Consider the following 24,670-nt stretch of genomic DNA (forward strand, 5'->3'; position numbering starts at 1 on the left):
TCTTTTACAATATGTGCCTTCACCAAGAATTGAAACAGCAACCTCTGAGATTTGGGCCAACACATAATGTTTTAAATAAAGCATGTGGGCCAAATAAGTTTGAAAATATGATGTATATGTTTGCTTGCTTATAGTTTTCATTGGGTGTGGGGGACAGGCTGTAAGCAGGCAGGGTCTTTAGAGCCTAAGGCTTAGTTTTAAGATTAAATTTTTCCCCACAACCTAGACTGTTGCATGATGTGGGGTGGTGCACTCTTATGAGGAATCTCATTATGTCTCAGATAAGTGACTTGTATCAGAGACTTCCTTGTTTGTATATTGGATTAAAGGTTTTGATTTTTACATTATAACATGAGGCAGAGGAACCCATACTGGAGGAGAGCAGAGAAAGGCCACATAGAGGAGAGGAGAAGCAGCCAAGATTGCAGAGTGCTGAAAGAGAAACCAGTTTATGCAGAGTTTGTGCAGAGAAAAGGAGATGGGGAATATAGATGAATAAGGCTGGTGATGTAGAAACCTTTGATTCTAGAAAACTCGGATAAGTCAGTGGCTTTGGGAGCCCTCAATGGAAAGGGAAATGTTTTCTCACTGTCTTTATTCTTGCCCACTGGGTGCAAGCTAGGATTAAAGCTAATGGCCCACCAGTTCTTGGCTTTGTTGTTTCATTACCATTTGTCTGAATCAATCCTAAACCTGCATGGGCCAGGCAGCTGTGATGGTGGTTGTGGCTACTGGCTTTACATCTGGCATAGCCTGTGGCAGGATTTGATATAGATTGGTATGGAGCCACCACCACCTTTTAGCAGTGGAGTAGAGGACTGGCTGCAGTTATGGTTCCCCATGGCTGTCCTTTTGGGGGCTGTAGGCTGGCTAACATTTATAACCATGCATGAGGAAACCAAGAGCTCTGTGGAATATGCTACCTGGGACCTGTAAACCAAGCAGTGAAAGGAGCTAGAGCAAACGTGGGAGAAAGAGATGCCGACCCTGGAGCTGGAGCAGGTGCTGGAGAAAGAATCACAGGTTCATGAGTTGCAGCATGCCCTAGACGTTGTGGAGAGCCAGCAGTGGTCGGAGACCAAGACTGAGGCCGGGGCCAGTTCTGCTAGACCTGAGAAGCAGAAGACGGTGGTGGCCTGGGTCTCAAGCCCGGCAGCAGAAGCTAGCATTTCCAGTTCCTTTTTGGAGGATTAAGAGAATCGGTCTGGAGTTGCGATCCACAGTCTCCAGAAGATGAAAGCCCAGAAGCAAGGAGTACCTACTACAGCCCTGGTAGGTCTGCAATTTTGATACATAAGGGTGAATGCCATCATGCTCTACAAAACAGAGATGGAAATGCTGACTGCCATTGCCTCGTGCTCCTCTTTGGGACAGTGTGAGACCTGCCAGGATGGTAGGGATGAGGAGGGTGGCTGAGGCCCCATGTGTGTGAACTGATTCCTGGACTTTGACCAGAGTGGGCACTGGCTTCTTGGTTGGATGGACTTACGTATTTTGGACAATGTGAAGTACCATGATGGGGATGGGAGGCGGTTTTTCTGGGGGCCATCCCTCTGCCCCAGGAAGCTTTTCCCATGGCTAGAAAGAAGGCAGAGGACATTTTGTGCTTTTGGCAAAGCACTTAGAGACTGATGAAATGTACCTTTGTAATTTTTGAAACTGTATGATTTATGGTGTTGTAATTTGTGTAATGTGCCTTATTTTTTTGTGCAAGAATACCTGTGCTTGTGAAGCAAGCAAAAGGGGTGGAATGTGGGTCAAATAAGTTTGGAAATATGATGTATATGTTTGCTGGCTTATATTGATAGTTTGCATTGGGTGTGGGGGATAGGCTGTAAGCAGGCCAGGTCCTTATAGCCTAAGGCTTAGGTTTAAGACTAACCTTTTTCCCACAGCCTTGACTATTGCATGATGTTGGGTGGTGTACTCTCATGAGGAATCCCATTATGCCTCAGATAAGTGACTTTATATCAGAGACTTTCTTGTTTGTATATTGGAATAAAGATTTTGATTTCTACACTATAAAATGGGGCATAGTAGCCTATGCTAGAGGAAAGCAGAGAAAAGCCACATGGAGGAGAGGAGAAGCAGCCAAGATGGTGGAGTGCTGAAGGAGAAAGCAGTTTGTGCAGAGAGAAGGAGATGGGGAACAGAGGTGAATATGGCTGGTGATGTAGAAACCTTTGATTCTAGGAAACTCAGATAAGTCAGTGGCTTTGGGAGCCCTGAATGAAAAGGGAAGTGTTTTCTCACTGTGTGTATTTCTTACCCGCTGGGTGTAAGCTAGGATTAAAAGGTAATGGCCCACCAGTTCTTGGCTCCATTGTTTCATTACCATCTGTCCAAATAAAATGCGAAACTACATGGGCCAGGCGGCTCTGATGGTGGCCGTGGCTACTGGCTTTACAAAACATTTATTACAGTGGTAAAGAAGACATTTAACTACCCAACACTGATTCTCTACTCCTCATAAGAAAGATCCCTACTATGTAGTAATGTCTGAATTTAGTGTCTTTTCTACCACCCAGAAAGGCAAAGTCATTTTATTATTCTAACTGCTCACAGGCACGTATAAAAAAGGTTATTTGCCCTTTGCTTGCCCAATCAGTCACTCCCTTTAGAATTTTGAATCTAAAGTTAGGAGAGTAGAAAGATATCTAAACTAATGTTCAGTAGTTATGTTAGAAGTGTGTGGATCAATTGCTCAGGATTCCAAACCTACTGAGACTTACTGATTTGCATCTACGTTTTAAACCTGAACACTTTGAAGTACAGCACTAGTTATGTGAGGACTAATACCAATACAAAAATTCACCTTCTCACTTTAAACATCCAGAGACCACCTCTTTGTTTCTAAGATAACTAACAAAATGCACAGTGGACAGTGAAAAATTTAGACACTTGGCATCCCTTCAAAATTAGATGATCTGACAATTCCTTAGTGTTGAAGACCAGCTGGCTATATTAAATGAAGCATGTGCCTTTTATTTTTAAACCATCATTCTACTTTTACATTTGAAATGCTATTTGATCAGAGGGTAGGCATTTGACTTTGAGAATTCTGATTTATACCACACCCGAAGACATCTTATTCACTCTTACTATTTGGATTTTGTGTGTGTAAAACTTCAAAATTTAATATATTGTACATAGAAACTATTTCTGAGTTCCATTCCATTTTTACAATTGTCTTTTATATATCACTTTCAGGGACTTAATATTGAAAAGAGTGAAAACAGAGATCATCAAAAAATCCCTGCTACTTTTTCTATCTTAATTTATTGGCTAAATATAAACAAATATAAAGTTAGAAATCTGGGATGTAGCACTAACTTTATCAATTTTATGCTTAATTAATCATGATAATTATTCATTTCTATATACTAAGTTTCTCTCACATTTTCTGTGCTCCTTTCTTATTCCATCAGTCTGGTTCAGGCAAGAACCATTTTTTGTGTGTAGCTTTGCATTTTAACTTCTCACATGGCAAATTTATTTCAAAGTTTGATTTCCAAAAATACACTTTCTGTACTGCACTTAGAGTATTCTTTAAAAATAGAAAAATTTAACTAACACTCCATTAAATAATTTAAAAAAATAATATCTAAAATTCTTAACATTTCTCAAGGATCATTATGTCAATAGCCTTAGCATAAGGTAACCTTATGATCTATTTCCTATAGATCCATGTGTAATGTATAGATATAGTTAGATACATGTGTATGAAACACAAACAAATGGATGTAAATTTTATTTTTAAATCACTGAAGTAAATTTGATTGAATGTAGTATCTAGGGTACTCTTTTAGGTAAAGGGGAAATTATTTGCCCTTTAAAAAATATGTGCTTTAGAGTATAGGCAGACATATATAACAGTCAAAATCCAAGAAAAGCCTCCAAAGTATTCATTAACCTAAAGAAGTTTCAGAAAGAGAGAATCTTGGTGTAAAACAGTGATATTTAACTAAATTAACCTTATGAGCCCTGTAATATAGAGTACTTGTCTGAGTTTTTGATATCAAAAAGATTAAAACTGAAGATCATAAATAATCACATTTTTAAAAAATATATACAAATGTTTTATAAATACTGTACTATAAAATTTTTTTAAATTCCGGTATTCTAAAAGTATATATTACTTTTTTCTTCCTTATCAATTTTAAATATTAAATATTTTAAATTTATAAACCTACTGGCAGTTTTAGCTAGGTTTTTTCTAAAGTGTGAAACCACTAGAGCTAGGATATGTGACCACAATGGCCTACTTTTAAGTGCACTATCACTGAGATTGGGATGAGTTGAGAGAGACAAGGGTTAAAAAGATATGAGACCAAAAATGTAATGATGGAGGAGAATATACAAAATATATTAAGTCATGTTAAGACTTTGAAGTTTACCTTGAGTGAAATGGGAAACCACTGGGAGTTCCTCCCAGGGAGGTCTTTTTATCTAGATATAATTTTACAGATCCACACTAACTGAGGGCATGGTCTTGCCTATTATATCTCTACACACTAGATTAGCTCTTATCCAGAGAGTGTAGCCTTATTCACTTCTCTGAATGGCTTTTAATACTATACCTTAACTAATTTCTAAATATTTAATTACTATATCATATTAGTGTAACACATGGGAACTATGGGAAATTGAATATGGTGGATCTAAGAAAACTAGTAAGAAAGCTACTTGGATAACTGAAGTCAAGTGACTATGACTAAGACTAAGGGAATAACAATAAATAAAATGAGAAATATGTGGATTCTGCAAATATATATTTTTTCCTTCAGAATAAAATATTTATTTTTCTCATTTATTTTAAGTGACAGGAGGAGAGATTGTGAGACAGACTCTTTTATGTACCATGACAGGGATCCACCCAGCAACCCCTGTCTGGGGCTGATGCTTGAATCAACTGCGCTATTTTTAATACCTGAGACTGATACACTTGAACCAACTGAGCTATCTTGATCATCTGGGGTGATGCTAGAACCAATTAAGCCACTGGCTATGGGAGGGGAAGTGAGAGAGGAGAAGGAGGCACAGAGAAGCAGATGGTCACTCCTCCTGTGTGCCTTGAAGTGAATTGAACCAGGGCAGTCCTGACACTGGGCCAATGCTCCATATACTGAGGCAAACAACCAGGCCCTCTTCTTTATTTTATTTTTATTTCTTTTTTACAAAGTGAGAGAAATGGAGAGATTGAAACAGACATGTGCATGTACTTCATTGGTGATCCACCCATCAACCTCCATCTGGGACTGATGCTTAAATCATTAGTGCCCAGGGTGAAGCTTGAACTAGTCAAGCCTATGGCTGTACAAAGAGAAGAGGGAGAAAAGAAGGAGGAGTGAAGAAACAGATGGCCACCTTCCTCTGTGCCCTGACTGGTAATCAAACTCAGGACATTTATATGTCGAGTCCATCCTTTAACCACTGAGAATACTGGACAGAAATTGTTTTTTTAATTTTTATTTTCTATGTATTTATGCCTTAAAGTAAGGACATTTTTTACCAGAGTTTAATAATCAAAATTATAATATTAGTTTTAATTCTGTACTATTTTTATATCTGCATATATTTTAGAGTTAGAAAAAACAAAATTTCTTACCAAATTAAAATCATTTATTAGTAAAAGAGCAGAAGAAGTCAAGGATGATTCTAAACAGATGTATAGATAAAGTTGACATTGTGGAGTGTAAAGCCAGTAGCCAGGGCCAGTGCCACCAGCACAACAGCCCGGCCCATGCAGGTTTGCATTGGACTCGGACAGTCAGAAAAGAAACAATGGAGCCACAAACTGATGGGCCATTATTTTTAATCCTAGCTTGCACCTGGCAGGCAAGTAAAGCACACACTGGGCTCCAAAACCCACTCACATTCAGTGCTCACAAAGCTACTGACTTATCCGAGTTTTCTAGATTCAAAGGTTTCTAGCTCACCAGACTTATTCACCTCTGTTCCCCATCTCCTTCCTTCTCTATGCACAAACTCTGCACAAACTGGCTTCTCACTCAACACTCCGCCATCTTGGCTGCTTCTCCTGGCCTCCTCCACGTGGCCTTTCTCTGCTCTCTGCTCTGCTCTCTCTGCTCTCTCATGCTAATCTCAGGAACCAAGAGCGCAAGCTCCTGCTCTGCCCCTATTTTATAGTGTAGAAATCCAAACCTTTAATCCAATATACAAAATAGGGAAGTCTCTAATACAAAGTCACTTATCTGGGGCATGATGGGATTGTACCATCCCACAGCAACAAGGGTGGGAAAGGCTTAATCCCAAATCCAAGCCCCAGGCTACAAGGATTCTGCCTACCCACAGCACACAGAGACACACATTAATATCACCTGGGCAACGGCCTCCACGTGGGCAGCGCCATCTTTAACAAAGTGAGCATAATATATTTTATCTGCCCAACATTGAGAATGGGAAATCAGCCCTGGCCGGTTGGCTCAGCAGTAGAGCGTCGGCCTGGCGTGCGGGGGACCCAGGTTCGATTCCTGGCCAGGGCACATAGGAGAAGTGCCCATTTGCTTCTCCACCCCCACCCCCTCCTTCCTCTCTGTCTCTCTCTTCCCCTCCTGCAGCCAAGGCGCCATTGGAGCAAAGATGGCCCGGGCGCTGGGGATGGCTCCTTGGCCTCTGCCCCAGGCGCTAGAGTGGCTCTGGTCATGGCAGAGCGACGCCCCGGAGGGGCAGAGCATCGCCCCCTGGTGGGCAGAGCATCGCCCCTGGTGGGCGTGCCGGGTGGATCCCGGTCGGGTGCATGCGGGAGTCTGACTGTCTCTCCCCATTTCCAGCTTTAGAAAAATACAAAAAAAAAAGAGAATGGGAAATCAATAGGTAGAACCATTTTTGGGTATGGGAAAATAAAAAGTTCATTGTTGAATGTTGTTGAATGTCGGTCAAATAGGTTTGTAAATATGATATATATATTTGCTCGCTTATAGTTTGCATTGGGTGTGGGGACAGGCTGTAAGTAGGCAGGGTCATTATAGCCTAAGGCCACCCTAAGTGACTTTGTATCAGAGACTTCCTTGTTTGTATATTGGATTAAAGGTTTGGATTTCTACACTATAAAATGGGGCAGACCTGGAGTTTGTTCTCTCTCTTTTCCTGAGATTAGCATTGGAGAGGAGAGAGCAGAGAAAGGCCACATGGAGGGAAAAAGGGGCCGCCAACATGGCAGAGTGCCGGAGGAGAAGCCAGTTTGTGCAGAGTTTGTGCAGAGAGAAGGAGATAGGAAACAGAGGTGAATAAGGCTGGTGAGGTAGAAAACCTTGATTCTAGGAAACTCGGATAAGTCAGTGGCTTTGGGAGCCCTGAATGGAAAGGGAAGTGTTTTCCCACTGTGTGTATTTCTTGCCCACCGGGTGCAAGCTAAGATTAAAGCTAATGACCCACCAGTTCTTGGCTCAGTTGTTTCACTACCATCTGTTTGAATCATATCAAATCTGCACAGGCCAGGTGGCTGCGGCTACTGGCCTTACATTGAACATGAAAAATAAAAGAAGTTCTCTTAACATCCAATGTAGATATCAAGTAGGTGATTCCTGTATAAGACTAAAGTTCTGAAGATATTGCTGGAAAATTTTTCTTGTTTGGAATGTAGATAGTTCTGTCTAAAAAGAAGTCAGATAATAGTGAACAGATATGTTATGCCATTCGACATTTAATATTTAAGATAAAGATAACTTATTAGATTCATGACAAGTGATCTCTTTTTTCTTAATGAAATATTCACAGAATAAATTATTAGAAGTAGCTTGGGACTCAAGAAGAAAGTTCTCCATTCAGAATAACTTACAAAGAGACAAGGGGGAAAAAAATCACAAATGTGAAAACTGTTACTCTTTGAGATGCATGAGGAAAAGAGAATGTCAGAGGGGCCAATCAGAAGTGAACATTCTGCCTGATTAATGTGATACACCAATGTATACAGGTTAGGTAAAAAGGAAATGAATGAACAGAGAAATATAAAAACATAGGAAAAGAAATGGTGATAAAAACATTAAGGAACTAAAAGCTTGCAGTAATATATTTGTGAATAAAAATAGTGAAATGGTGATTTGCAGGAAAATTCATGGAATGTGCTCAAACAAGTCGGAGTTCTATATTGCAATAGTAAAACAGTTCAGATTTATAACAATGTGTAGATTGACCACATTGCATCCGAAATTCAGCTGTTGAAATGGAGATTCAGTTTGCTGAATTGGAGGATGTCCTTTATAGGAAATAGACTTAAGAAGCCCCAGTAGGAGCAGTATTCAAAGATAAGTGAGTGGCACAGTTTCAGTTCTGCCTCACTGTTTTTTTCCTGACAGAAAATGGCCTAAAATCACACATCTACTTCTCTCCCCCTCTTCCTACCTCTTTCAGAATATTTTCTCTTCTATTTGAAGACATTTTTCCTTCTTACACTACTGAAAACTTTTCAGTTTCACTTTATTTATTTTTTTTATTTCCAAGTGAAGTTTATTTGTATTCTTTATATCCACTGTGAGGCAATAAATAAAATCAGGGTACTCTCATCTTACTTAACAAGTATCTCTTTCAGTAAGACTATAAAATGTCTCCCTCTTATCTTTTAAAATTTGCATGCATTACATTTACATGATAAGCTGTGGTTCTCTGATAAGTCAACAACTCTTTAAAATTCTTAAAGCTTATCAAGTCTCCTTTAGTTACTGAATCTCTTAACTTCAAGGGAAAAACAGCAAAAAAACAAAAAGCAAAGATTCTACTGCTATACAACCAGCTTTCCATGTCCTTTAAAGGATTTCTAATTTAAATATTTTATTTTGAAATAAACTTTTTTATCACATTTTCTTCCCCTGGTAATCTTTGATTGGTATCTTCACCTGCCATGAGTAAAAATGCTATTACTTTCTAGCACATCATTAGCGTCTGGCAAGAGTATAACAAATTACAACTTTTCGCTGCAATTTTATTCTGGAACTATTTTGTGTGAAAATGCATAAGACACAAAAAATATTGGTCTTCCACTTGCTACACACACACACACACACACACACACACAAATATATTTTATATCTATCAAGGTCACTAATATATTTACAGTTTGGTTATCATATGATTTGTGGTCTGTTTATTGAACAGACCAAGAAAAGGATTCCCAATTGAATATAGAGCAAATAGAATATATGTGGAAACATGACATGTTTCATTTGTGAATATATTGAATAAAAACAGTGCAATTTAACCATTTACTAACATGAGAATGATAGTAGCCTAGTACTGTTAAATTATTGAATTAGATATTCACAGTACAGATAATCAACGTGATGTGGGTTGTATGGCCAGTGGCCAGAGCTACCATCACAGCAGCCTGGCTCATGCAGGTTCACATTGGATTCGGACAGTCGGTAAAGAAACAACGGAGCCAAAAACTGATGAGCCATAGTCTTTAATACTAGTTTGCACCCGGCGAGCAAGCAAAAAACACACACTGGGCTCCAAAACCCACTCACATTCAGTGCTCACAAAGCTACTGACTTATCCGAGTTTCCTAGATTCAAAGGTTTCTAGCTCACCAGACTTATTCACCTCTGTTCCCCATCTCCTTCCTTCTCTATGCACAAACTCTGCACAAACTGGCTTCTCACTCAACACTCCGCCATCTTGGCTGCTTCTCCAGGCCTCCTCCATGTGGCCTTTCTCTGCTCTCCTCTCTGCTCTGCTCTCTCATGCTAATCTCAGGAACCAAGAGTGCAAGCTCCGGTCTGCCCCCATTTTATAGTGTAGATTCAAAACTTTTAATCCAATATACAAAATAGGGAAGTCTCTAATACAAAGTCATTTATCTGGGGCATGATGGAATTGTACCACCCCCATCAAAATGGGTGAGAAAGGCTTAATCCTAAAACCAAGCCCCAGGCTACAAGAATTCTGCCTGACCACAGCCCACAGAGACACACATTAATATCACCTGGGCAACGGCCTCCACGTGAGCAGCGACATCTTTAACAAAGTGAGCATAATACATTTTATCCGCCCAACATGGGTCATAAGATTTTTTTAAATTTCTTTGCAAATTTTCTTAAAAGTAACTTTTTTTAGGCCAGAATGTTTTCAGATAATAAGAGTATTGTCGGTCAAATAAGTTTGTAAATATGATATACAGGTTTGCTCGTTTATAGTTTGCATTAGATGTGGGGGACAGGCTATAAGCAGACTGGGTCATTATAGCCTAAGGCTTAGTTTTAAAACTAAGCCTTTCCCACCCTTTTGAGAAATCCCATTATGCCTCAGATAAGTGTCTTTGTATCAGAGACTTCCTTCTTTGTATATTGGATTAAAGATTTGGATTTCTACACTATAAAATGGGGCAGACTGGGAGCTTGCTTTCTCTCGGTCCCCGAGATTAGCATTAGAGAAGAGAGCAGAGAAAGGAGAGCAGAGAAAGGCCACATGGAGGAGGCCAGGAGAAGCAGCCAAGATGGTGGAGTGCTGAGGGAGAAGCCAGTTTGTGCAGAGTTTGTGCAGAGAGAAGAAGATGGGAAACAGAGGTGAATAAAGCTGGTGAGCTAGAAATTTTTAATTCTAGGAAATTCGGATAAGTCAGTGGCTTTGGGAGCCCTGAATGGAAAGGGAAGTGTCTTCCCACTGTGTGTATTGCTTGCCTGCTGGGTACGTGCTAGGATTAAAGCTAATAACCCACCAGTTATTGGCTCCATTGTATCATTATTGTTTGTCCGAATCTAATGTGAACCTGCATGGGCCAGGCAGCTGTGATGGTGACCATGATACTGGCTTTACAAGTATACATGAGCAATTTATAATGCTTTATTTCCTTTGTAAGTCATGAGAAGTAGACTTCAGAAAAAGATAACCATCAGAATATCAGAGTTACAATAATTAACTTCAAAGTATTAAATTATTTACTAACATTCATCTTTACCCTTGAAGTATTAGATTGTAGAAATTTTGTGGGATGGTGGAAGGATGGTGGCTGTGGCCATGCAGATTTACATTGAATTTGGGCAGATGGTAAAGGAACTGTGTAGCCAAAAAATAGAGGGCCATTCCATTTAATAAAGTTTCACAATGTCAGATGAATAAGGAGGCAGGGGAAACTCTCTGTGCTGAGAAGCAAACAGGCCAGGAGAAAAATCGCCTTCTCCCTCAAACAATAGCAAAAAATAGTTCCTCTCTATAGCAGTAGGGAATTCACAATCTATAATCTGCTGTCCTGAGGGTAAGTACCTACAGCCTTACATAGACAACACACGCATGATGCTGCCCATGATCATGCATCAATTAGACAAAGTTTAAGCAAAGAAGCCTAACACACTTGTTTGCCCAACATTCTACCCCTTCACAATTGCTCACTTCATAAACTACGTGACAGATATTTACTGAGATAATCACTGTGCCAGGAGTGAGGTGTATTACATAAACAAACAGACTACAGTAACAGAACAAGTTATACAATTCACAAAGTCTCCCTGAGTACTCTGCCCAAGGCACTAACTGGTGGCTCATCTCTAGACCCCTACCCCATGGTAGGTGGGAGGGACTGTAGAGTTCAGAATTGTGTCCATGGAAACCAAAAAGTGTCCTTGGTGTGTCTGCAACTGGATGAGAGCAGCTTCCCGGTACAGGAGGGCCTCCACTGGAGCTGCTCACTCATCAGGGTCTTTCATACATTCAAAGGCAGCATTTTCATCTAACAAGGGAGCTAGTGCCCCCTCTGGTTGTAGGCCAAGAGTTGACTACACTGCTCAATGATCATTCCACGATAGACAGCCCAATGGCCTGTGCAAATCACTAAGGTAAAGTTCCATTATAGGCAACTAGGCATACAGCTCTTTATTAATGGACCTCAGCACCTTTCCAGAAGCACTCTCTTCATTGCCACACACCCCATCAAAACCCCTCAGCAAGCTTACAGGACCTAGGGGGTCAAACACATTCAAGGCCTGTGCCACCTTGATAGTTCTCTTATCTGTTGCTGCTGCTACTGCCAGAAAAAACACCTATTATCTTCTTTTATTTTTCTGAAGCTGGAAATGGGGAGGCAGTCAGACAGACTCCCGCATGCACCAGACTGGGATCCACCTGGCATGCCCATCAGAGGGCGATGCTCTGCCCATCTGAGGCATCACTCTGCTGCAATCAGAGCCATTCTAGCACCTGAGGCAGAGGCCACAGAGCCCTCCCCAGCGCCCGGGCCAACTTCACTCCAATGGAGCCTCGGCTGCAGGAGGGAAAGAGAGAGACAGAGAGGAAGGAGAGGGGGAGTGGAGAAGCAGATGGGCGCCTCTCCTGTGTGCTCTGTCCAGGAATCGAACCCGGGACTCCCGCACGCCAGGCCGATGTTCTACCACTGAGCCAACTGGCCAGGGCCTTATCGTCTAATGCCAACACTTTCTGCACATTAGAAGGTGATCCATGGATTGTAAATTTTATATGGGCCTCAGGCCTCCTCATGCATCCTTGTTAGGAGAGTCTCTCAGCCTTCTCCCTATTCAAACTGGAACAATGGGTCTTGGGGAGAATCCTCCTCTTCTAAAGCTGTCTCCAACAAGTAAGAGTACAACCAGGCAACCTGAATGCCAGCCATTTTCTCAGCAGTTGCAGGATCCACCTACTTCAGAAGCTGGAACTTTTGTTCTGGCTCAAGCTACCACCAAACTCTAAACCAGGGGTCCCCAAACTTTTTACACAGGGAGCCAGTTCACTGTCCCTCAGTCCGTTGGGGGGCCACCACATACAATGCTCCTCTCACTGACCACCAATGAAAGAGGTTCCCCTTCCGGAAGTGTGGCGGGGGGCCGATAAATGGCCTCAGGGGGCTGCATGCGGCCCACGGGCCACAGTTTGGGGACACCTGCTCTAAAAAGACTCTACATATTAGACCTATCACCCAATTTCTTTCTATCTGCCCCAGCCACCATCAAATCTATGAACATCTGTGTTTGGGTGACCCTTACAGACCCCTTTCCCTTGTTAGTGGGGGCGGGGCAGCATGGGCAGCAGTGCTCACTGCCCTTTGATCCCAAGCTGCCTCAAGATTCCCAAGATCTGAAACCATTTGCATAATCACACTGATGGGCTGCCCCGCGTGGGGTACCAAGATAGCCAACAGTGATGCAAAAAGGGATGATGGGGCACTGCAGAGAAAAAGGTCCCTCATCCCTGTCAAATACCCTTCCTCATCTGGCCCACAGGACTTCGGGTTGAAAATAGACTTCTTTATACTTACTTCCTGAAGGACCTTTACTCACTCAATATAGCAATGCCACCTACTCATTGCTCCTGGCAAGTGTCCAATGTTTTGCCACATTGGACGAATGGCAGCCATCACCCATTCCAATAGGGTATGGTTTCCTGGGTTGTCATGACAGTTCTGAAGATGTTGCCTGAAGGAGAAGTGTGTTGGTAATGGTGGCCAATTTCTCCATCTCTGTTCTGGAGAACATGATGCCATCCTCTCCCTATGTCCCACAACAGCAGCAACCAGGTTACCAGGAGTTCAGTGGGTTTCTGCCTAAATTGTGCTCCCAACTCCATCAACTCTGCATGGGTGTAATGCTGGACCACAGAGTGTTCCATTACCTGCAGAGGGGGCTGTGACTGTCTCTGAGAAACTCTGCTGCTGGGTTTTTACCTTCTGGGTGACCACTGACTGGGCTCTGATAGCAGCTTCAGCCCAGACCTCCTCATCCTCAGAAGAGGAGAAGTTGGAAACACCTGCTCCCACCAACTCAGAGCCACTTTGCCAGCATAGATGCTGCTTTGGGGACCATTTTTGCTCCTGCAGCTGCCAGCTCTGTCTGAAGCTAAGACTCAAACTCTTGAACCCACAGTTGTTTCTCTAACAGCTGTCACTGCCAGCATCTGCTTCCAGGGCAAACTGTAACTTGTGAACCCATAATTCTTTCTTCAGGGACTGTTTCAGTTTCAGGCTCAGCCTCCATCTCACACTGTAGCTCTGGAACCTATTCAGCCTCCTTCTCCTGCACTTTCTCCAGTTCAACCTGACACTGGTTCTCAGCCTGTAGCCTGACCTGCAGACTTGTACCTGCAGTTTTATCTCCAGTGACTGTTCCAGGTCATGCTGTTGTTGCCACTTGGTCTGAAGCTCACCCTGGAGCTTTCAACTTTGGGCAGTTTCTCACACAGAATTCTCAGTTTCTTCTTGCAGGGTCATAAAAAACACCCAGCGCACAGTCCCCAAAAGGAGAGCCATGAGGAACCATACACTGGAGAGCAATGACCACTCCTCTATCCCACTGTTCAAGGATGTTAGTGACTCCATTCTAATCTGATATGAATCCTGCTGTAAGCGCCAGACATAAGGCTAGTGGTTGTAGCCATGCAGATTCGCATTGAATACAGGCTAACAGTAAAGGAAATGTGGAGCCAGAAAAGGGGGGGCCATTCCATTTATTAGAGTCTTGCAACAGCAGACAAGCAAGCAGGCAGGGAAAATCACTTCCTTCTCTCTCTGGGCTGATGATCAAACAGGCTCGAAGAAAATCCCCTTCTCCCTCAAACAATAGCAGTAAATGCCCCATCTCAACAGTAGCAGGCAATCTGCAATCTACAATCTGCTGCCCTGAGAGCAAGCACCTTCATCCCTCTCTAGACTATACACAGGAGGTGCTATCCTGTGCTCATGCATCAGACAAAGTACAAGTGAACAAGCCTAATGCACTTGTTTGCTCAACAGATGATTAATGAATTTACACTTTTGTTTTACTATACAGTATTTCAAATTACTTTCAGATAAACTGTCCCATTTTAACTTCAGAATAACCAGAAACTAATGTTCACATGCTCTCATTCTCTCTCTAACCACTTGGTCTGTTCCATATGATTAATCCCAAATTCTTATTACCTAATCCAATAAAAAGACAGCCTGATCATATGGCTACTTAGAAAATATCTAATGACCTCACTTAATTTTGGAAGCATAACTTCTAGCTGAGGTAGCTCTGGTGCTTCCTGGGAAACCCAGTATGTCATTCATTTCTGAACAATGAAGAGCTTCTAGTACAGAAAAAGGTACTAAAATCAGATTGAAGGGTGCTTGCTCAGCCTTCCTAGAGGAGCTTCCAACTGAGATGAACAATCTTGCAGCACTCTAGTATAGCATTTATATGTTATTTGTGGTTGATAATTTATGTTTCTATCATATCAAATGGTGTTGATTTCTTAAAGGGAGAAATTATCTATTTTAAATCTCCTTTGTACCTAGCAAAATTTATGGCACATTTTGATTCTTTACAAATTTTGTATATGCATGATTGGAACTCTTCTCTTTTTCCCATAACCACCAATAAATTTTGTCATTGTGGAAATTTCAGAGAACTCACTAATTTGGATATTTCTTCATAAAAACAATTTAAAACCTGAAAACAAGATAGTTAAATAGAATTAGCATGATGTAGTGCACTGAAAAACACCTGCAAAGCTTTATTAATTATTCCATTTATTTCTTAATTTCTACATGCCACAATTGTCCTGTTTTGTGATGGGTGCCTTTAATAACAAGAACTATGCCATATTCACAAGCTTTCATTTCTGATATTATGTTCTTGGATTGCGCTTATAAGTCAAATCATTACTGTTTTCTGACTCTCACAAGTCAACTCTTTCAAGATCCTCTATTGTTCACACTCTTCTTTGCTCATACTAATTTATATCTATATTTTCTCTATTTATTTTGTTTTTCATATTTTGTATTTGGATCACATTCTGTAGCTCTTTCACTCAATCTAATTATTCCTGGTTCAGAATATTGCACCCCCTTTAACATCAGCTTAAGAATATTTTTTCTAAGTTTACAATGATATGTTAGACATTTTTAACTCCTCTATTTTCTCAGTGTTTTAACATACATTCCTCACAACTTGTGATTTGTAGTTTGTAGCTTAAAAGTTCTGTTAATGACTTGGTAACAAAGATAGTTTTCATTTGCAAAATCCTTTTATTCATTTCAAATGTGTTTTATATTTAGAGAAAACATCATATATCATCAAGGGGTAGTCTGTCAAATATATTTCAGAAATTATGTTTTAGCAACAAGCACTGCAATTTTGGCTATTTTTATATTATTAAAGAATAACTAAACAATAATACAAAAACATTATTTATAAAAAAGAATATAAGAATAATGGAGATGGTAGACAGATAAGTGGTGAAAAGCTATTTAGGATTAAAGAAGTCTAAATAGGTGAAATATGGAGGATTATTTAAAGTGGTTAGAATATTCTGTATGCTATAGTATTGTGAATATATGCCACTATATACATAAACCTTTATAGCAAAGAGTAAACCATATTGTATGCAAATTTAAAAACATAAGCCCAGAATGGAATGCAGTATATGATAAAGCAATTTAGCTGTATTAAAAATAAATAAAACAACCTCACTACATGAGATGAGGAAAAAATGCAACGTAAGTAACAGTGGAAATGAGTGGAGTCTGTAAAAATAAAGTAAAATAGAACTGTACATAAGAACTCTACTCTAAAGGATAAAGTTCTTTCCCATAAGAGTTTGGTTGACAACTCTGAAACCACTATACATGTATACTGTATTTGAACAGTTAAGTAAATGACTAGCAGATGGTGGGAGCTAGGTTTCTTAATTGTGGAAGTGGGATGTTACGCTTAAGCAAGAAAAGGAATCTAAAATGATCCATATGGTACTGGATTAGAGTTGGAGACATTAAAATGAACTCATATTTAGCTGAATAGAGATAAAAATGGTTACATATAGAAATATTTATTGTTATGTGTATATATAAATTTTCTGTGCAATGTGAAGACATTTAATGAAGAAGATTAATATTCTTTTCATCTTGGAGTTTTTTTTATATAAGGTCTGTTGGAGGTACAATAACAAGATAAATAATAGGTTATGTTATATTTTAATAGTAATTGTGATAAATTAAAAATGAGTAAAATTAAGGATACAAGTAGTGCCCTGGCCAGTTGACTCAGTGGTAGAGCATCGGCCTGGTGTGCGGGAGTCCCAGGTTTGATTCCTGGCCAGGGCATATAGGAGAAGCGCCCATCTGCTTCTCCACCTCTCCTTCCTCTCTGTCTCTCTTTTCCCCTCCCACAGCCAAGGATCCATTGGAGCAAAGATTGCCCGGGCACTGAGGATGGCTCTGTGGCCCCTGCCTCAGGCGCTAGAATGGCTCTGATTGCGGCAGAGCGATACCCCAGATGGGCAGAGCAACGCCCTCTGGTGGGCATGCCGGGTGGATCCCGGTCGGGCACATGCGGGAGTCTGACTGCCTCCCCATTTCCAACTTCAGAAAAATACAAAAAAAGGGAAAAAAAAGAATACAAGTAGTTTCCAATTAAAAAAAATTGTAAGAAATTAAAGGAAGTGAGGGATTAAAACATGTGAGCCACATGAAATGTTAAACCTTTTCACTTTCAGTTATACAGATATATCTAAATGGCTGGTTACATTCTTACAGGTATCAAAAAATGAGAGCAACATAAAGTGCCAGAATATGAGATGAATGATATATGATGCATCTGAATAAAGATGCAATGAGTTTATATATGTGATATTTGACACATTTTTTACCATTTTTTATATTTTCAAATTTTACTTTCTACCATATAGTGGTCACTCAGTACTTTTTGTTGGCTAAGTAAGTATGTGAATCAATTAAACATACTCTAAAGAACAAAGAAGGATTAATTGGAACATCTAATAATATATAAAATCCAATGATTCATAGTGAATAAGTGCAACACAATGTCAAAGTAAATGTGAGTACAAATATTAAATTAATTAAGAAGGATTTGGTACACACAATGCATGTAATCAGTTTTTATATACTTTTTAGAGATAGGTTTTAAACTTCCTAAAAATCACTATGATGATTGGGAGATCTTTTGGTAAATACTATTTATATTTTATCTGTTATTAAATCCAGAAATATTGTTTCTTTCATTAGTTTTCATAAATTGTTTATTGCTTATTTTGTTTTAGTCTATCTCTAAGAACATCCTAACAATTAAAGTAGTAATTCAAAGGCATGCCTTTTAATGTCCTTTAGAAAATGGTGCATGACATACTACCAGTTACTAACTCAGAAAATATACTATTGATTTTCACAATATAAAATGTTATTTCAATATTTTAAATTAGTATTTTTCTCCCAAATTTAAGATAAATGAGTAATTTTCATGAAATCATAAAGTTAAGATCACAAAATGAAGGACAATAAAATCTCAATATTTGAAACAAAAAGCCATTTAACAGGAGGATGTCATCAATGCTTTACGAACTTTTGAAAATTATTCTTAAACATTAGTATGAATAAATGAATAAAAGCAATGTTAGATTTACTTATTCTTCATTTGGTTCACAAAAACAATTAAGTAAAAAAAAAGCTTCTGTAGTACTGCCTCTACTGGCTTCCATCTGCCCATAGTAAGACAACGGCTCCATTCAAAGATCAGAATCTAAAGATCAGGATCTACATAGAATGTAGAAGAAGAAACAAGAACAGAAAAAAAAAAAGAATTTTGGTAGGGTGGATTTTGATTAGCATACTATTAAATAATTCTTCATAATTTATTAGATATTGAAAATGTAGTCTGCAATTCTTGAACAGAATAAACTACAAATGAAGGAGGACACTGAGACATGTCTCAGCCTCTTGTCTTTCCATGTTCCACCTTAGCCTTCTCATCAAGACACTGGTGCTACATACAGTCCTTAAACTTACTGTCCCATTGCAACTATGAATACTTTCATGTGTGAACTTGAGAAATAGAGATAGAATAAATGTGTAAAATGTGCAGATAATTCACTGTATTTTAAAAATTCAGGATTGAGTATCTCACACAATCCTCTTTTACTACCTCTAATAATTACTGGCAAAAATATCTCACAGAAAACATAAAATGTTTATCCACGTATGTTAGTTTTAAAAAATAGGCCTGACCTGTGGTGGTGCAGTGGATAAAGTGTCGACCTGGAAATGCTGAGGTTGCCGGTTCGAAACCCTGGGCTTGCCTGGTCAAGGCACATATGGGAGTTGATGCTTCCAGCTCCTCCCCCCCTTCTCTCTCTCTGTTTCTCCTCTCTCTCTCTCTCTCTCTCTCTCTCTCCCTATCCTCTTTAAAATGAATAAATAAATAAATTAAAAAAAAATAAAAATAAACTCAAAGTCACAAAAATAGTTTTTAAAAATATTAATATTTAAAAAATATATATATACCACACAAGTAACACATCAGCATCAATACACTGACTTTTTAAGTAAAATTTATATGATTTAATAATCACTGTGTTCCTTTATCTTTATTAATTTTCTAAAAATTATTTATAATACTTCACATGAAAAATAGTTTTACCACATCCAATTTTATTGAAGAGGTAGGCATTTGAGAGAAGAACATTGGAATTTTATTTACTCCTCTAAACAATAGATATTTATTTGATAACTAATTTATTATCTAATTACAGGTTTTAGTATTGCTTACTTAAATTAAATTTTAAATAAATGAAATTTGATATATATATCAATAATATATATCAATAATATGACATGTCAATATATATGATAATAATATATTTGTCAATATATATATATATATATAAAATTTTGTTTTAGAGAGAAAGAGACAGACAGACAGGGACAGACAGACAGGAAGGGAGAGAGATGAGAAGCATCAACTTGTAGTTGCAGCACTTTTGTTGTTCACTGATTACTTTTTCATATGTGCCTTGACTGGGGGCTCTAGCTGAGCCAGTGACCCTTTGCTCATACCAGTGACCTTGGTCTCAAGCCAGTGACCATACACTTCAAGTCAGTGAATTTTACACTTGAGCCAGTGACTGTGAGGTCATGTCTATCATCCTATGTTTAAGCTTGTGACCCTGTGCTCAAGCTGGTGAGTTTACGCTCAAGCTGGTGACCTAGATCCTCAGTCTCTCAGGTTGATGCTGTATCCACTGTACCACCACCTGGTCAGGCTAGACTTTTTTATATTAAGTAACATGTTGAATTCAATATTATTATCATTATTGACAAGATCCGATTAAAAGTAGTATTTGCCATCATAATAAAGATGCTAACACCTGGAACAATGAGGTAAACATTTTTAAAAAGTTGAAATTCAAGTGATGTAGGAGAACTGGCAAGATTTTTTTTTTATTAGAACATTTCAGTCATTTATTTATTTTTATTTTTATTTTTTATTTTTTTACAGGTAGAGAGAGGGAGTCAGATAGAGGGATAGATAGGGACAGACAGACTGGAACAGAGAGAGATTAGAAGCATCAATCATCAGTCTTTCTTTGCAACACCTTAGCTGTTCATTGATTGCTTTCTCATATGTGCCATGACCGCAGGCCTTCAGCAGACCGAGTAACCCCTTGCTCAAGCCAGCGACCTTGGGTCCAAGCTGGTGAGCTTTTTGCTCAAGCCAGATGAGCTGTGCTCAAGCTGGCAACCTCAGAGTCTCGAACCTGGATCCTTCCGCATCCCAGTCTGATGCTCTATCCACTGCACCACCGCCTGGTCAGGCCCTGGCAATATTTTAATATTGTTGCTAGCTAAGACATTTCAAGTGCACTGTGTATAGGAGTTGGAGTGTGTTTTGATCATAAAGATAAAGTTTACTCATTCAGATTTTACAGTATATAATAGAAATTTATAAGTTGACAGGTCAATGTAAGCAATGTAAGGTAACTTAAAAATCCAGCAAAAATAGATAATTAAGTGAAAAAGTAGAATAACTATAAAAAGTGGAATAACTATAAATATAAATTCTAGGCTTAAATCTAAGAATAAAATTTTGAATTTTGAATTACAGAAGTCACCACCTCATTTAAGGAAATACTATTTTCTAAGAAAATTTTGCTTTGCTCCAAATCAATCAGAGTCTACTTTGTTTCTCTTATTAGTGCCTGTCACAGGATTCATAGAGCATGTTATATACAACAGACACTTCAGGCATAGTTGGATCCAGACTAAAAGAAAAATATGCTTATACTCCATCTAGTAGAGCTGGAGAACATTTTATTGCTCAGGATCCCTTTTAATACAGAGTATTAATGGTAATTATATGAATGGACAAGAACAACACACTCAGAAATAGGCTGTATATTCAATATCCAAATATATTCATTTTGTATTACTTTTTTATTAGTTCAGGTGTCAAGGCAAAGCAATCTGTTATTCACTTTGATGAAAGTATACTAACATGTCCCTAACCCTACAAAACAGGCATTTCCGTAACATGGGGAGACCTTCAAATTCTCTCTCTCTCTCTCTCTCTTTTTTTTATACTAGAGAGAGGGACTCATAGGGACAGCAGACGGGATGGGAGAGAGATGAGAAGCATCAGTTCTTCCCAGTGGCACCTTAGTTGTTCATTGATTGTTTTCTCATATGTGCTTTGATGGTGGGGGGGTATATCAGAGCAAGTGACCCCTTGCTCAAGCCAGTGACCTTGAACTTCAAGCCAGTGACTTTGAGCTTTAAGCCTGTGACCTTTGGGCTCAAGCTAGCAACCATGGGGTCACATCTATCATCCCACACTCAAGCCAGCAACCCCGCACTCAAGCTGATGAGCCCATGCTCAAGCTGAATGAATCTGCACTCAAGCTGGCAACCTCGAGTTTTCAAACCTGGGTCCTCCACATTCGAGTCCAATGCTCTAACCACTGCGCCATCACTTGGTCAGGCAAGACCTTCAAATTTTCATTAGTGATGTGAGTCAATGTAATGAAGATCCATGCACATTAATTATGAGAAAGAATGGGAAGTGTGATAAAGAATCATGAGTAGATAAGGAATGCTTCACTATTCTTGTCATGGAAATGCAAACTGCTTCTGTTTTCCTCAGGTTATAGTCATAGAGATAAATTATTTATAAATGCATTGCTTGTTTAACAGATACCAAAGTTGTTTTTGTTCCAACAAAGAGTATTTATTTGAAATATCAGATGGGATTGAATTTACTGCCTAACTTGATTTACAGTAATCTACTATAATCTATCAAGATGCATCTGTCTTCAGCAAAAATAGATAATTAAGTGAAAAAAGTAGCATAAATCTCTTATCTTGAATTCTTTTACATAGTAAGATGTCAATATATATTGCTATTTTTGCAGGTCCTTATTGTTTTCATAGTGAAGAATGCTTTCAAAATTTGCACTTGGCCTTTCTAATAAAAATCTCTTTTCAGCTATAATTTATTTAATTATTTAGCATATAAAATATAGGAAATCCTCAATATTGGAAAGCACAATGTACAAAAACATTATAATTAGATTAAATAGCCATAGAAACTCTGTCCACTTGTTCCACATCTTCATTATAAAAGTTCCAGAATATGGAACAATACAAAATGGAAGAAGCTACACTAATAAAAATTATTTAGAAAATGTTTTTTTCTAATCAGATAATAGTCATCAGTCTCTTGCTCAAAAAGGTCAATAAACTGCCAACCCAGTTAAAAGCAAAGTAACTAGAGATGGATATTGTTGGTCAAATAAGTTTTTAAATATGATATATGTTTGCTCGCTTACAGTTTGCATTGGGTGTGGGGAATAGGCTGTAAAAAGACTGGGTCATTATAGCCTACAGCTTAGTTTTAAATCTAAGTAGTGGTTTTAAAACTAAGCCTTTCCCATCCTTTTGAGAAATCCCATTATGCCTCAGATAAGTGACTTTGTATCAGAGACTTCCTTGTTTGTATATTAGATTAAAGGTTTTGATTTCTACACTATAAAGTGGGGCAGACCCGGAGCTTGCTCTCTCTCTCGGTTCCTGAGATTAGCATTAGATGAGAGAGCAGAGAAAGGAGAGCAGAGAGAGGCCACGTGGAGGAAGCCGAGAGAAGCAGCCAAGATGGCGGAGTGTTGAAGGAGAAGCCAGTTTGTGCAGAGTTTGTGCAGAGAGAAGGAGACGGGGAACAGAAGTGAGTAAGACTAGCGAGCTAGAAACCTTTGATTCTAGGAAACTCAGATAAATCAGTAGCTTTGTGAGCACTGAATGAGTGGGTTTCGAAGCTCAGTGTGTGTTTTTACTTGCCCACTGGGGACAAGCTAGGATTAAAGATGATGGCCCACTAGTTCATAGCTCCATTGTTTCATTACTATCTGTCTGAATCTAATGCAAATCTGCATGGGCCAGGCAGCTGGGATGGTGGCCCTGGCTACTGGCCTTACACTCAGTGGTGTAGTGAGGGGGGTTTATCATGCACCGGGTACCACTTGCAGAAGGGTGCCAAATGGTCTCCAAGACTAACAAGGAAAGCATAGTAGAAGCATAGTTGGGGTGAGGGGGGCGCCAATAAAGTGTCATGCCCCGGGCCCCAGTTATGTTTGCTATGCCACTACTTACATTGATATGTTTTTAAAATGTCACATACTCAACATAAAAAAAGATTGTTAAAATCATTTAGCAGAAAAAAAATGGTTTGATTACAAAAGAGTAAATGTTAAATGGTCTTTAGACTTTCATTTTTGTTATTGTAAAATAAAAGATAATTAAGTCACTTAAATTTCCAAAAAAAAAAATTTGGACTCCAAATTTTATATTTAATTAAAATATAAATCTGGCATAAAATAGAGAGAAAATAAAGACTTTTTTAAAAAAAATCCAGGATTCACACATTCTTTTGATTAAAAAAAAAAATTGGAACTTTCCTGCAACTATTATGGCTAAGGACATTGCATATCTCAGAGAATAAGTTTTTTAATTGGTAGAATTCTATCAAGATTCACAGTCAGATCTACCCATAACAACTAAATTGTGTTTCTTCCAAAATGTACTTATTTGTGTCTTGTACACAGACTCACCTTTCTTAGCTCAGTGATACATTTAACCAGGCAGTGAAGATCATTTATTCTTATTCTTGGTGACTATTTCTGTTTTGTGTCTCAGCCATGCCTGATTCTATTTTGTAAATGAATGTCATTTTGTTTCCATTTTAGCAACAACATCGGGAGGCTAGTTTTGATTATATTTATCTATCGAAATGGTCTTTTTCAAGTGACTGACAACATTGTTTGTATCTTCATATTTATGCATTTATTTTCTCATGTTGAGGATTCTGTTATCTCTTGATTTTTAGAAATCATTTCCTTTGCCAGTATATCAAAAGATTAAATTTTTAAAAAGATAGATTGGTGACTTCTAATGCAAGGATGACAGATTGCTCATATTACATATTAAATCATTAATTATATTTAATCTGACTACTGAATAAAACTTTTAAAGTTTGTGCTGTTTGCACAATGTTTGAATTTGGATTACTAAATAAAAAAGTTTGACTTAAAAAAAAAAGGTCACTTTTTAGATATTAATTCTGGCTTCAAGAAACATATCAACGAATTATTGATCTCTACCTGACCATTACTACCAAAAATGATGTATCCAATTGTTGACTTTTGTTTGAAATAAAGCAACTTGTTCTTTGTATTTACATTTGACCTGTGGCTGAAACTGAAAATTAAGGCTACTTATTTTCTATTTTTTTTCATGCTGAGTATGTGTGCAACTAAATTTGTAAAGCTCTTTTTCCTCTTCAGTAAAGAAGATAATTAGCTTTTACAACATTTTGCTTCCAATTGTAGCACTTTTATGTTATGACTCCCTTTTTTTTAAAGTTTTTGCAGATTAATTGGTCATGGAAATTGTTCACTTATAAACAAT

At 38.6% G+C, this 24,670-nt stretch overlaps 1 pseudogene; it reads left to right on the forward strand.

The window, feature by feature from the left end:
• The first annotated feature begins 1,233 nt into the window (after nucleotides 1-1,233).
• Nucleotides 1,234-24,670, forward strand: part of LOC136309328 (nuclear transcription factor Y subunit alpha-like) — a 61,660-nt pseudogene continuing 38,223 nt past the window's right edge.

This window comes from Saccopteryx bilineata, chromosome 6 (assembly GCF_036850765.1).
Source record: "Saccopteryx bilineata isolate mSacBil1 chromosome 6, mSacBil1_pri_phased_curated, whole genome shotgun sequence".
Classification (NCBI taxonomy): domain Eukaryota; kingdom Metazoa; phylum Chordata; class Mammalia; order Chiroptera; family Emballonuridae; genus Saccopteryx; species Saccopteryx bilineata.